The sequence below is a fragment of the Micromys minutus genome (assembly GCF_963924665.1).
Source record: "Micromys minutus genome assembly, chromosome: 21".
Classification (NCBI taxonomy): Eukaryota; Metazoa; Chordata; class Mammalia; order Rodentia; family Muridae; genus Micromys; species Micromys minutus.
This window is the reverse complement of record NC_137956.1, coordinates 3191848-3205803: the sequence shown is the minus strand read 5'-3', so window position 1 is coordinate 3205803 and position 13956 is coordinate 3191848.

The following is a 13956-nucleotide window of genomic DNA, read 5'->3' as shown; positions in this document are numbered from 1 at the left end:
TCCGTTTAAGTCTTAGCTAAGCCAATAGATGTAGGTTATCTTAACTAAAGAAAATACATCTTCCCAGGTCCATTTTGCTCTCTGCAGTGAGTACATGGTATGCCACCCAAGTCCACATTCTCCCAGCAGTCAAAGGGCTGGTTCATTGCTCGAGGGTGGATGGCCGAGCTGTCCCCCTGAGCTTTATCCTTCATTAAAGAGAGCGCCCTGTCCAAGGTGCTGTGCACCCAGGAGGTGCTGGTGCACAGTGAAGGGTGCATCTGTCCTGCATCTGTCTGGAGCCACTTCTGGTTTTCCTCAGCACCTTCTGAACGCAGGTTGTCCCAGCATGGCATCTGGACCCTCTCATCATCCCCCTCCTCTGCCTCACAGGCATTGTTCCTAAGAGCACACCCTTCTAATTTCAGAGTCTCAGCATCTGTTCTCCAGGGAATTCCACATAGGACACACCCATTTACTTAACAAAACGCTGGGAATTGCTATGCAAGTTGGAAGAGACTGTGGCAGAAGCTCGGTTGGCTCAGGCTGAGGGAGACTCAGCTTTGATGTCAGCAGGATTGCTTTTGGGTGTTTCAAAGTCTGGCACTGTATGGTGAGCTTCAGGGGTGGCTATCATACATGATGCCAAGCTTGGAGGACTTGTTTAGAGCATGCTAACTCTCTTCTAGAACTTTCTCTTAGAACTGTGACTGCAAACACACTGACCATTAGAGTAGTTTAAACCCTGGGAAAAACTGTGGAAATGGGACCCATGTGGGTCATTTTGTTCATGAGAAATCTAACCTAAGAGAAACACACCAACAGACTCTCAGGTAAAGTAATTTAGGGCAATAAAAACATATTTTTCTAAGTGATACTGTCCCCGAGTGACTCCCATAATGAAAACGAGAACATCTTCCCGTCTTTCAAATCACCCCAGTTATAGGCAGGATTAGGTAACTCCCACAATCAGGCCATGGAAAGTACTTTCAGAGTTTATCCATCAGAAGTTGGCTTTGGGGGCTGAAAGTGCCATGAGGCAGGGTGTGTGTGTGTGTGTGTGTGTGTGTGTGTGTGTGTACATGGTTTGAGACCTAGCGTTTCCTATTCAGCCTTAGTCTTTAGGTTGGGCTGCCTTCTAGGACAGTCTTTATCTTGATTGCATGTTGCTCTCTGAAAGTGTAGCCAACAGTGGGAATGCCCTGAAAACCAATCCTCTCCCTGTGAATTAGACTCTATATAAGGAAGCCAAGGAAGGGACGAGAGAGGGTACCACAGACAGCATCTACCCAAAATCTAATGATGGGGGCCCTAGAGTTGGTTATACTTTATCCTGCTTGTCTTTCCTGCTAATAGCTGCCTAATGAGACAAGAATTACTACAAAACTGAGAAAACCTGAATTTACATCTTCTATGAAGAGACTGGCTTTATGTGGCAGGCAAAAAACAAAACAAAACAAAACAAAACAAATTTATTCTCTTCTTACAACTGCAAAGAGCTTCTTGACCTTGGAAAGAAAAAAAATCAGTGTTAAGAAAGAATTGGTTAGGTCATCGCCTAAGGAGGCATAAAAGGCCACCAGGAAATAAATTAAAATTAAAATAGATTCTTTTATTGGGTCACATCTCATTCTCTCATTTATAAGCAAGGTTTCCACTCAAGGAATTGATCCTGCAGGGGATAATCTGGTTTCTCTTGTTTTCTTGGTTCAAGAAAAAGTTATAAACAGAACTTGGGAGGGGATCTGTGTATGCTACTCAAAGAATTCACACAAGAGTTCCAGGGAAGAACCTGCAGCAACTGTAATAGTATAATAGTGTAAAGGGTCACACGTGAGGGAAACAATTTGTTTTCTTCTGTTAAGTGTGTGGATGCTGTAGATTTGAGTCTGTGGGTCACCCATATGCAATATGTGAATATGCCGTGTTAGGGTGCACACGCCCATGCATGTGTGCAGAACCTAGAGGAGGACATCAGTTGTCCTGCTCTGTCACCCTATTCCCTCAAGACTCCAGGCTGGCAGCAAGCAAGCCCCAGAGATTCTCCTGCTGCTAACCACCCCACCCCACCTCCCAGCATTGGGATTACATGCATATCTGGCTTCTTCACTGAGGTGCTGGGATTTGAACTCAGATCCTCTGGTTTGCATCCACAGTCACAAGATCACCCACTGAGCCATTTCTCCATTCTCAATAAACAGCTTTGAAAACTTGAGTGTCTGCTAAATCAAGACAACTCACAGATAGGCCACAACAGGTAGACAGAGGATGTTAGCTAGCTACATGTCCTGACCTTGAACAGTAAAATTCTTTCTAGAATTTACCCTGAAATTCAATGAAGTAATCTGGGGTTGTCAGAACATCGACTTCAGAAATGGTTTAACATTTTTGGATTGCTTTTTCCTCAACAGACCAGACAAAGATAGACAATCCCCGTGACAGAATATTCTACCTCCCCTTCTTGGAAAGGCCAGCCACTCTCTAATCAGAAGCTTTGTCCTTTGCATTACAGATACTGATGAGAACCCGCTTTATCTTGCAAATCTGATCACTGTGTACTAGAAACTTCTCACCAATAATGAAAACAAATGGTGTTTAAGAGCCCACCCCCAACATCAGCTGTAGCATCTTCAGAGGGATTTTTAGTTGCTTTTAAACCTCAGAATGAGACTCCAACCTCACTATGATCAGACAGATACTGAAGGACTTTTAGAAACAACAAGCTCTAAGGCAGAGACTAAAGAAGTCTCTGGGTGAAGCATTGATCTCTACAGTAAGAAAGCATAAATTTGATGACTGCATTTCAAGGAATATAGCCAATATTTGTCATAGCTGTAAAAAAACCTGTCATTTGCTCTAAGTGTGTAGGGAGAAGATCTGGTCACAAATTTGTTTGTGGATGTAATTACACACACACACACACACACATACACACTTAAAAACTACGTATATTCTAATCTTTCATCTCATCTCTCCCTTCCTTCCTCCCTCCAGCCTCCCTTCCCTCCTCTATCTCTTCTTTGTGCATTTGCACATAAATTTGCCAAATGCGTGCTTTGATGATTGTTTTATGACATGGTATCACTATATAGTCTTGGCTGGCGTGGAGCTCACTCTGTAGACCAGGCTGGCTTTGAACTTATAGACAGACATTCATGAGTCTCTGCCTCTTCAGTATAAAATGAAAGGTGTATGCCTGCCAGAAGAGGTGCTATGTTTGTTTTTATCGTTTTATTGTTTATCCTTACTGATTAGAGAAAGGCAGTAATTGCTAATTGTAAGGATGTTTTAAAAGTATCCCAGAGAAGAGAATAAAGTCAATTTGTGTTTTTCCCTTCTTTTCATAAAGTTAATTATATTGTGTGTGTTTGAGGTTCCTAATACAACATTCTGACTGTCTTAACGAATAAAACGGTTCCTACATTGAAGGAGTTACTTGAGGTACATTCTTGATACTCAGTCATTCTGAGCAAGATCAGGGTTGATCTCCACAGTTGGAAGATGCCCATGGGTACCTCTTACTTTGGTGTTCTGCAAGCACACTGCAGGACCACATCTGTTCTTCAATATCAACACTGCAGGACCACATCTGTTCTTCAGTATCCACACTGCAGGACCACATCTGTTCTTCAGTATCCACACTGCAGATTCATATCTGTTCTTCAGTATCCACACTGCAGGACCACATCTGTTCTTCAGTATCCACACTGCAGGACCACATCTGTTCTTCAGTATCCACACTGCAGATTCATAACTGTTCTTCAGTATCCACACTGGAGGACCACATCTGTTCTTCAGTATCCACACTGCAGGACCACATCTGTTCTTCAGTATCCACACTGCAGGACCACATCTGTTCTTCAGTATCCACACTGCAGGACCACATCTGTTCTCCTGTATCCACACTGCAGGACCACATCTGTCCTCCTGTATCCACACTGCAGGACCACATCTGTCCTCCTGTATCCACACTGCAGGACCACATCTGTTCTCCTGTATCCACACTGCAGGACCACATCTGTTCTCCTGTATCCACACTGCAGGACCACATCTGTTCTTCAGTATCCACACTGCAGGACCACATCTGTTCTCCTGTATCCACACTGCAGGACCACATCTGTTCCTCAGTATCCACATTGCAGGACCACATCTGTTCTTCTGTATCCACACTGCAGGACCACATCTGTTCTCCTGTATCCACACTGCAGGACCACATCTGTTCTCCTGTATCCACACTGCAGGACCACATCTGTTCCTCAGTATTCACATTGCAGGACCACATCTGTTCTTCTGTATGCACACACTGCAAGTCGCATCTCAATATAAAATCAATTTACTGACAAGCCAACTATTTTGAAGAGAATGTTTCAGGTCGAGTCTGTCACTAACAACTTCATACAGCGTTTTCTTTCCTGTACCACTAATTGAGAAGACCATGGAAGGCCATGTAGGAGATGGATATACCCAGTGGTGAACCTTGCAAACAACTTCTTTATCATCCTTTATGTTAAAGAAACCAGCATACAGACAAAAAACAGTTTGACAGACCACGTGAACATTCCCAACCCTTTTTTTCTCCTAGTTGCCATTCGTACAAAGAAGCTATGAATATGTATAGAGTAGGTAACACAGAGTACAATACTGTTTGTATGTGTGTGGATCCTAGAGTTTGCAGGTGCATGTGTGTATTTACAGATAGAGGCTGGAGGTTAACCTCAGGCAGTGTTCTTTACATGTTACTTGAAACCCATCAAGGAGGATGGGCTGGGTGCCCAGTGAGCCCCAGGGATCCCCTTGCTTCCTTCTCCCCGGTATGAGATTAGAAACCTGTACCAGTCCCACCTTGCCTTTACTATTGTTTGATCCCTCTTTATGTCTGCCCCTTATGGCAGGCAAGTGGTTAGTTAATAGGAGAACCAGAGACCAGAGAGGCAGAATCACTGGAAATCATCGTCTTGGTTGGAGCTGGATTGACGGCGGGCATCTCTCAGCCAGTCTGCTGTCCTAGGGAATCCTGACAGTCTGCTTTCTACTGCAGGCTAACATGTCCTCAATCGACAGATCAATTCGATTCCCACGCCTGCTCGACAAGCAAAGGTACCAATAATGCCTTGCACAGTGAGTTTAGGGACATAATCAAGTGGAGAGGGATCCGTGTCAGTCAGACTCTGTCTCCTTAAAAATCAAGAGCACCCGTGGTAACGGAGACGTTTTAACAAGGAGGAAAACCCTAGACAGTTGTCTCTAGGTTCTTTGCTGCCGCTTCAAGGACAACCAGGAAAAGAACTGCTATTTGAGGCAACTTCATTATAAAATCATTTTTAATAAGCAATCTTAACAAAGAGAGGGAACACTCTTGTGGAGAAGCCCTCCAGGGACCCACAGGCTGCCCAGTTAAGTTATTAGGAAGTTTCACACAGGGGACCAAACAGCTATTTCATTGGCCTCAGGGGACAGAGTTTAGTTTTTACCTCATCTCTAGGGGTGCTGGTGTTACCCAGTCTGCACACAGACAGCATAGGCTGGTAACACATATGACAATGCCCCAACTTGGTGGGAAGTGGAAATGGATTTTTAGATTTGTCAATACAAAAAGACGTGGTGTAAGGAAGTCATACAAATGAATCTTATATACTTAGTGATACTTAAAGAATGGGCAGGCAGTGGACACTTGCCAGGACCTCCCTAGTCTTTAAGAGGAACCATGGAAACCCACTTTGGGGAAAAGAAGAAATATCAATTGTGAGAAAAATAATATCTCCCCATTTTTTTCCAGGCAAAGATTCTTTGTAATGAAAAGGGGCTAACACAGTGAAGCTCCCTTCATCTACCTGAGACATAAGCAAGATTTGGACCTTGGGGTTCAAATTTTTATCAAGCTATTTGTAGCTGAGTTAAAAGGGCTGGAGAGACACAGTTTCCAGTGTATCACAGGAGCCTTGGCCAATTAGCCCTGGGATAAAAGCAAGCATGGAGAGCCATTAGCCATGGAATTCAAAGTGCATATGTATTTTTTAAGCTTCAGGGCTCATTCCATGCCTCTGATTTTAATGACACAGCAAGAACTGGTCTTACAATTAGACCTGAGAGCTGGGGAGACAGCAAAAGGGACCAACTCCTTCTCTTCTGTCAGGACAGACTTCTCTCTCCCTTGGTTGACATCTTCACTGCCCAGCAAGCATCCTCTTCATGCAGTTGAGCACAGGAGGAGCCAGAAAATAAGTTTCTATGTAAGGATCAGGCTTTGATTTGTGTTCAGAGAAGGGGCTGAGGCAGGAAGCATCTGATTCAGATGATGCTAAAGGGCAAGACAGGATAGCAATGTTTCCAGGCCACTGCATTTTCCTGTGTACTCCGTAGGCCATCGTTAGTCACAAGAGAAAGGAAACCTCCACATCTTTTCATTATCCATTTCCTCCTTGGTACCAGTAGACTTCAGCCACATGGGTACACATCATTGTCCCCAGAACCATCGACTGACCTAGTGATCTTGCCATAGTGTCAGGCAGAGCTTGGATCATCACCTGTGAGCTGAGCCCATAAGGTATTAAAACACAGCATGTAAGTGCAAACCCAGCCCTGCATTTCCTGGTGGCTCTTTTATTACAAAGAATCCCTCAAATCAGGGGGTAGAGAGGGAGGGGGCAAGGGGCATTAGGGAGGTGGGCAGTCCATAAAGTTCTGGCCTTGCAAGCTCGAGGACCTGAGCTTAATTCTCACAAGTCACTCACACACACACACACACACACACACACACACACACACACACACACACAAAAGCCAGACATGGGGACATAGGCTGGGGAGACAGAGACGGACAAATGCCTGGAGCTCAGTGGCAAGTCAACCTAGCCTACTTGACAAGTTCCAGGCTAATGAGAGTCTCAAAAATCAAGCTGTCTGGTGCTTGAGGAACAAGGACCAAGTTTGTCCTCTGGCATGTACATGCACACACAATCTTCAAAAGGATGTGGGTTTGTCTGTCTGTCTGCCTGTTTGCTTTCCCCTGCAGAGTAGGCTATTAGAGATGAAAAGGAATGTGGAGAAGAACTTTCTGCATGGGGTCTCATGCAGTTCAAGGTATGGGTTAGGGACTATGAGCATCTCTGCTTATAAACCTGCCTGCCTCCTAGTCCTGCCTTCCTACAGGTGTCAGCTGCTGGTTGCTAGGCAGCCTGTTTGCCATCCTTATGTCTCGGTATTACATTTCAGGACTTTTTCTTTAGAATTTCCCTTTTTGTCCCCAAAGTAAAAGTTGAAAACGAAAGGTTTATTTATTATTCCTTTACAGAATCTAAACCATAATCTATCTTTTTCTAGCATTTTCTGTTTGACAGTTTATTAATCAGTTATTTGTTTGTTGGAGACAGGGTCTCACTAAGCACCTTAGCCTGGCCTGGAACTCACAACTTCATCTAGGCTTGCTCCAGACTCTTAGCAATCCATTTCCTTCTCTCAGCCTTCGAAGTTCTGGGACTCCAGGTAAATGTCACCATGCCAGGCTCAGCTTTCTTTTTTCATAATTACACATGGCTGTTGACTAAGACAGTAAGTGCTAGAATTATTGCTTAGGTGGTCAACCCAGTGAAAGATGAAAGGAGTCTTCCTTTGCTGTATAAGCGAAATATTTGCCCAGAGATGGACGTGGAACAAGTAGGAAAGATTCCATTAGGAGGTACGTTTGGACAATCAAAGGCAAGAGGGGAATTAGCATGGAAATGAAATCTTTAGTTGCAACAATATGCAGATACGAGCAGCAACTATAACCAAAAGTTAGCACAAAGTTTTTGGGTAACTGTTCAAGTTGTTAATATAAAGTGGTGGCTTTTGTTACATTCCAAACACACTTGAATCTCTGCTTCTCCTTTACTTTTATTCCTTGCCTGTAGATCAACTACTCAGACCAACTCTTAAATTCAGGTAGGATTAAGCATAAGCAAAACCTAGGTCCTATCTTCTAAAAGAGATCTACTTACTTCATTTTTAATGTCTGTGTGCCTGTGTATGTGTGTGTTCATGCCCACAGGGGCCAGAAGAGGGTGTTTGATCTCCTGGAGTTGGCGTTACAGGCATATGTAAATTGCCCTGTGTGGGTTTTGGAAACCAAACTCTATGCTCTGCAAGAGCACCAAGTGCTCTTGATCAGGGATCCACCTCCCCAACCCTGTTGCTGCTTATCTCTCAGATACATTCCAGTCTCCAAATATTCAAACCTGCAATCTTGTTTGCTTGGTTGGGTGAGGCTTCAAGGGTGTGCTGAATCGCACTGTCTGTGGACACGGAATGTTAAACACCAATGATCAAGTTGAGTTAAAAGAATGAGAACTGTAAGTGTCACTGGCAATAATGAAGGCCTTTTGCTTCAGTGGAGATCAGTTCATGCCACTGGACATGCACATGGCTAGTGGTTGGGGCTTTAGCTCTTCCAGAAGCTTGGGAACCTCAGACAAGCTGCTCTTATCATGGGATCAGCTGGGTTGTATGAACAGTGACACTGACTGCTCATTGTCTAAATATAAAACATGATCCCTTTAACCTGGGAAGGCTGGAAGGCTGCCAGCAGACCATCTTGGTTAGATGAACTTTTCCATATGGCAGAAATAACATTCTTCTGTGTCAAAATAAATTGAGTCTTCAAGTTGAAAAGCCTACCTATACATGAAATAGTTCTAAGATAAAAAGCCAACCTAAAGCAAACCAGCAACAACAACAAAACCAACACCAGGGGCCTACAAGATGGCTTCCTAGGTAAAGGAGATTGCTGTGCAAGCCTCACAATTTGAGTTTGATCTCCAGATCTCCAAAGGTGGATGGAGAGAAATGCTTGTACAAAGTTGCCCTCTAATGTCTACATGTATGCCACAGCATACATACCTGCACATAGACATCACACACCTCGAGCTTGAGCACACACACACACACACACACACAATAACTGAGGGAAACTAAAATATAAAGTGATTTAAAGAAGTAAGACCTCAGACACCTGTAGCCATGACTGTGTTGTGCTTGGCTTTTTCCCCTGCCTTGGAGCAGGAGCGCTACTGTAAGGAAGCCAGCTGACGGTAGATCTCTTTGCCTTTAACTCCTATGTGCTTGAGACAAGCTACAGTCTGTGGCTTAGCTTCCATCTGTGAAACAGGAGTGGTACAGGATCTACATTACAAAGCCATGGCCTTGATGTAAAGTTCTCTCAAAAAGTGCCTCTCACCAAATGGTCCAAAGCATGAGGCACTGCCCATGCTAAAGATGCCGGGGGCAGCTCTCGCATGCACAGGAACAGTCGTCTGGGCTCTGCCCATGACCAGATGGGTGAGGAAACAAGTTTTTTGACTTCTTTAAGCTAAGTGATTCACTCTTTAGGTACAGTTTCTTATCTGAAACTCGTTGCGAGGGTGAAAGCCAATGGAGCCCATGAGAAGATGAGAGAAGATAAAGCCAGCATTAAACAGAACATATAGAGTCTGAGAAGTGCCTAGCAAGGGGGGCACACCACTGTTGTGACTATGAGCACTTCTCTTCCCACTTTTGTGTTGCTCTCGTTGCTGAATCGAACGTAGCACCAACATCTAAATTAGATAATTAGCATCTCTCTTTCCACCCCGACCCCCTTTCTTCTTCATACAAATACCTGGTGTGTGTATTTGTGTGTGTGTGTGTGTGTGTGTGTGTGTGTGTGTGTGTGCATGTTTGGGGGAGGCTAAAGGTCAATAGCAGATATCTTCCATGATCTGCCCTCATCCTGTTTTTTAGAGGCAGAGTTTCTTGCTGAACCAGGAGATCACTAATTTGGATAAGATGGCTGGCCAGGAACCTCCTAGAAATCCTCCGTCTCTGCCTCTCCTCCACTAGGATTATAGCTGGGCATCGCCATACCTGCTTTTTAGAAAATTGTTTGTTTGTTCAAACACATGTGTGCCTGGGTTCTGAACTGATGTTCTCATGCTGTCATGGGAAGCATTTTACCAACTGGGCTTCCTCCACAGCTCCCAACTCTCTCTTAAAGTTCAGGCCAATGGTACATTGAGAGTTTATTAACTAGGTAATAAATCTGCCAATTACACACCAGTATCTAATAAGCCAGATTATTTTTGTTTTCTTCAAGAATTGTAAAGAGTCAGTTACTACACCTCAACCCAGTCTTGGAACCTATGTTATGAAGTAGTGTCCTGATTAGGTTTTTGTCACTTTGAGACAAACTAGGGCCATCTAGGAAGGGGGAACTTTCACAGAGAAAGTGCCGCCACTGTATTGACTTATACATAAGTTTGTGGGACTCTTTCTTGATTAGTGATGTAGGAGGGGCCAGGACACTGTGGACATTGTCACCCCGGGGAAAGTAGTACTGGGAGTACAAAAAACAAATTGAGTGAGCCATGCGGAACAAGCCTGAAAGCAGCCTTATGGCTTGTGCTTTAATTCCTTCCTACCTTCAGATTCCTGCCTTGGGTTCCTGCCCTGACTTCCTTCATGCGTGACTGTGACTGGAATGAATGAAGAAACAAACCCTTTCTTCCCTGACTTGTTTTGGTCATGGGTGTTTATTAAAGTAATAGAAAGAAAACTTGGACAGAAAGGAACCCAAATACTTTTGTCCTAAAGTCAGTTCACAAATCTGGAGTCTACTAACCAAGACATGCTAGCACCAGGAGGCCTGGGTGGAAACACTTAGTGGGTATAGCACTGCATGGAGCATTTGTTAGCTGATGGACTTCTGTGCAGTTCATAGGGCCTCACCCTGATGTTGGGTTTTAAGACTATGAGAGCTGCCTGCCTTGGGAGAGCCCCCAGGGCCAAGCACGGCCCATTGATTTTGAATGTGATGGGCCACAAAACAGCTTGGAAGGGTGTAGCTGTATTCTCACAGACTGATTCTAAACAATGAAATCATTTCCAGACTCTATGCCAGACGCTTGGCTTCTTGAATCTAGTTGTTCTTGAAGGGAGTAGGTAGTTATTGTTCAGGATAGAAATGAAGGGAGGTGAACAATTGGAGCCATTTGTTTCTAGGGTCCCAGGTAAAGTCGTTGTATTTACTTGGTTGTTCCCAGGTGTTTGGGTCACAACATTTGGACTCTGTTTAGAAAGCCCAAGTCTTTTCTTTTCTTCTATACTCCAGCTAAACTTGCTTTCTGCTTATGAGTGGAATCTTCTGGAATGGATGTACTTGATACTCGCATCTTAAGTTGTTTCCTGTGTCTATTTGTCCCTACTTTCCATGTCTGACCCAAGCTCTGTCCCTCATTTTACGGAATCCCTGAGGTTAAAGGACCTGCCAACACAGAGCAGTGTGAGGCATGAATATTGCATTTTGGTTATGTCCCACTGTCATCAAGCTTTAATGTATGGGATGGCTAATAGCCAGCAAATGACCTTTCAGTGACTTTATGAGCCTAAATGTAAGGTTTTTCAAGATCATTTATCAATGAGCCAAGTGATGAGAATGGAGGCCCGGCCCACTAAACGAAGGATCATGTCTATCTTAATGTCTTAATGAAACACCCTGCCAGCACTTGAAATAATAATTACTGAGTCAATTGGGTTGTCAAGGCAACGTATGAGCTCCATCACCAAAGCATCCCCCTATAGTCTTGCCAAGAATGGCCTACGTTTCTCTGGTCTGTGAAAGGTCTCAAATCTGAGATTGCTGAGACTCTACAATCAAAGAGTGGCTTCCAGAAAAGGAGAGGACACTGGAAACTAGGCTTCTTGGGCTTTTGGTTCTCCTGAGTAGAGAGTGATAATTGTGACCAATTGTCTGGTTTATTTTGTGGGATTTACAAAGACTCAGGAAGAAACGTAGAGACCCCCAAACTCATTTTCTTCAAGTCAAATTCAAAACCACATCTCTGGGAATAAAAAGTGAGCACAGGGCTTGGTAGTTAGAAGGATGACTAGGAGCAGTTGTTGCTCTTGCAGAAGACCTGGGGCACCCAACAATGATTCCCATCACCCACATGGCAGCTCACAACCTAAGTGAAATTTTACTCTTGGGGAATCCGAAGCCATCTTCTGACTGTCTTAGATACAAGGCAAATATGTGGTGCATTTATATACATGCAGGCAAAACACATAAACATATAAGATAATAAAATATAGATACATTGAAGAAAGGTGAATACATTAATCTATTCTCTTTTAAATGAATGCAATAAACACTTTTTAAAGGGATATAAAAGATAGCAGCTAAAAGAAATATTCAGATTTATGCAAAAATATTTTGACTACTGAGAATCAGAATCTATTTATAAATAATACAGTGCTTTAATTATTTACTTTAGGTGTTAGCTTGTTACAACCAAACATAAAGCGATCTACTAACTTATCCTTTAGTAGCAATTTGTGTTAATACTAAAATATTTTGGAATATTTGGATACAATATTTCTGTTAGTATTTGTATGTTAGGGTTGTATGGAAAGTTGACAAATCAACTTGAATCAGGCTTTTGACTGTTTATTACTGAGTCACCTGTACTTTCTAGAGGTGTGTACCTGTGTGTAAAAGAAAGAGGCGGGGCAGGCTTGGACTGGAAGAATAAGGAATACAACAAAAGACGGCAGTAGGAAGAAATGGCAGTGCTCAGGTACTGCAACCTTGGCGCCTTTTAAATGTCCCATGTGCCTGCCTTGTAGTGGCTGCATTTTAATTCTGTTTGGTGACAATTCTATGGGAAGGATGGCCTATTGTAAGTTTTCTCCATTTTAATATTCATGTATGTGTACGCATATGTTTCTGCCCTGTGAATGCAGCTGTCTATAGAGTTGAGAAGAGGGTGTTGGATCCCTTGGAGCTGGAGTTAAAGGTGGTTGTGAGTCAGCAAGAATGGATGCTGGGAACCAAACTTTGGTCCTGTGGAGGAGGAGAATAGCCAGTACTCTTAACCAACAAGCCATGCCTCTAGCCCCCCCTTCCCATTACAGGTTTTCAGCTCCTTATTTGTCCTTGCATAATGTTTTAGTAAATTCAGAACTGTCCAAGCAGAACTAAAGATTAAGAAGTCAGGAAATCAGGAGTGAATAACCAGTTTTCTTTGACAATTAAGAAATCTAAACAGATGAACAGTGGCTGATTCGGGGGCAGGGGGAGTGTTATCTACCCAGTATTATTTCATCAGCAAGAGAAACCAGAATAGTCCTGTGAGAGAGCAAAGTCAAAGTGCTCCTGCAAGTGTCCAACCAGAGCTGTGTAATCAGCATGAAAATGAAATTGAAATTCCAAACCACAGTGTGAAATTGATCTAATATGTCCCTATACCACAAGTAAAGATTCTGTTTCATGTTCACATTCTAAACCTAATAGCAGCATTTGCTATCAACAACTGAAAAACATTACAGATGTGAGAGTTTCTCAGCCAATTTGGGCATGATGGCTCAGCATGAGAAACGTCCAAGCTTTAACTTGTCCCCCTGAGCCAAGTAGAGTTAAAACATTTAGGCACCCTCCAGAGCTCGGGAGAACCTGACTTCTCTGAAGACTATGCTCAGGGATTCATTGGAGGCTAGTGATCTTATGTCCTTTCATGAAACTTAAAAGCTTGGTTTGCCCCAAATGTGTGTGTGTGTGTGTGTGTGTGTGTGTGTGTGTGTGTGATATGCCTCTGAGTGTCACTATGATTGAGGTTCACTTGATAGTTTTTGTACCTCTGAGTAGTTCATATGTGACACACTAGTCTGATAATATATTTGGCAACTATACCTATTAATTTGTAAGTTGAGCAATCTCTTTAGAGGGCAGTTTGCAATCTCAGATTGAAACCATGAATGCATGGTGACTTGAGCTGTCAATTATACAGTCAAGGCTTGACCAAGGTTTCCAGAACCCTGGCTAAAAGTGAAAAAATTTCAGCCAGTACAGAAACAACTTCACTGGTAGTGAAACTTCTTAAAGAACAGATGTCAAGAGGACTTAAGAGGAGCTGAAATTTAACATCTTTAAAAAGAAAAAAGAAAATGGTGAAGCATGTTAAGATGGTTTCA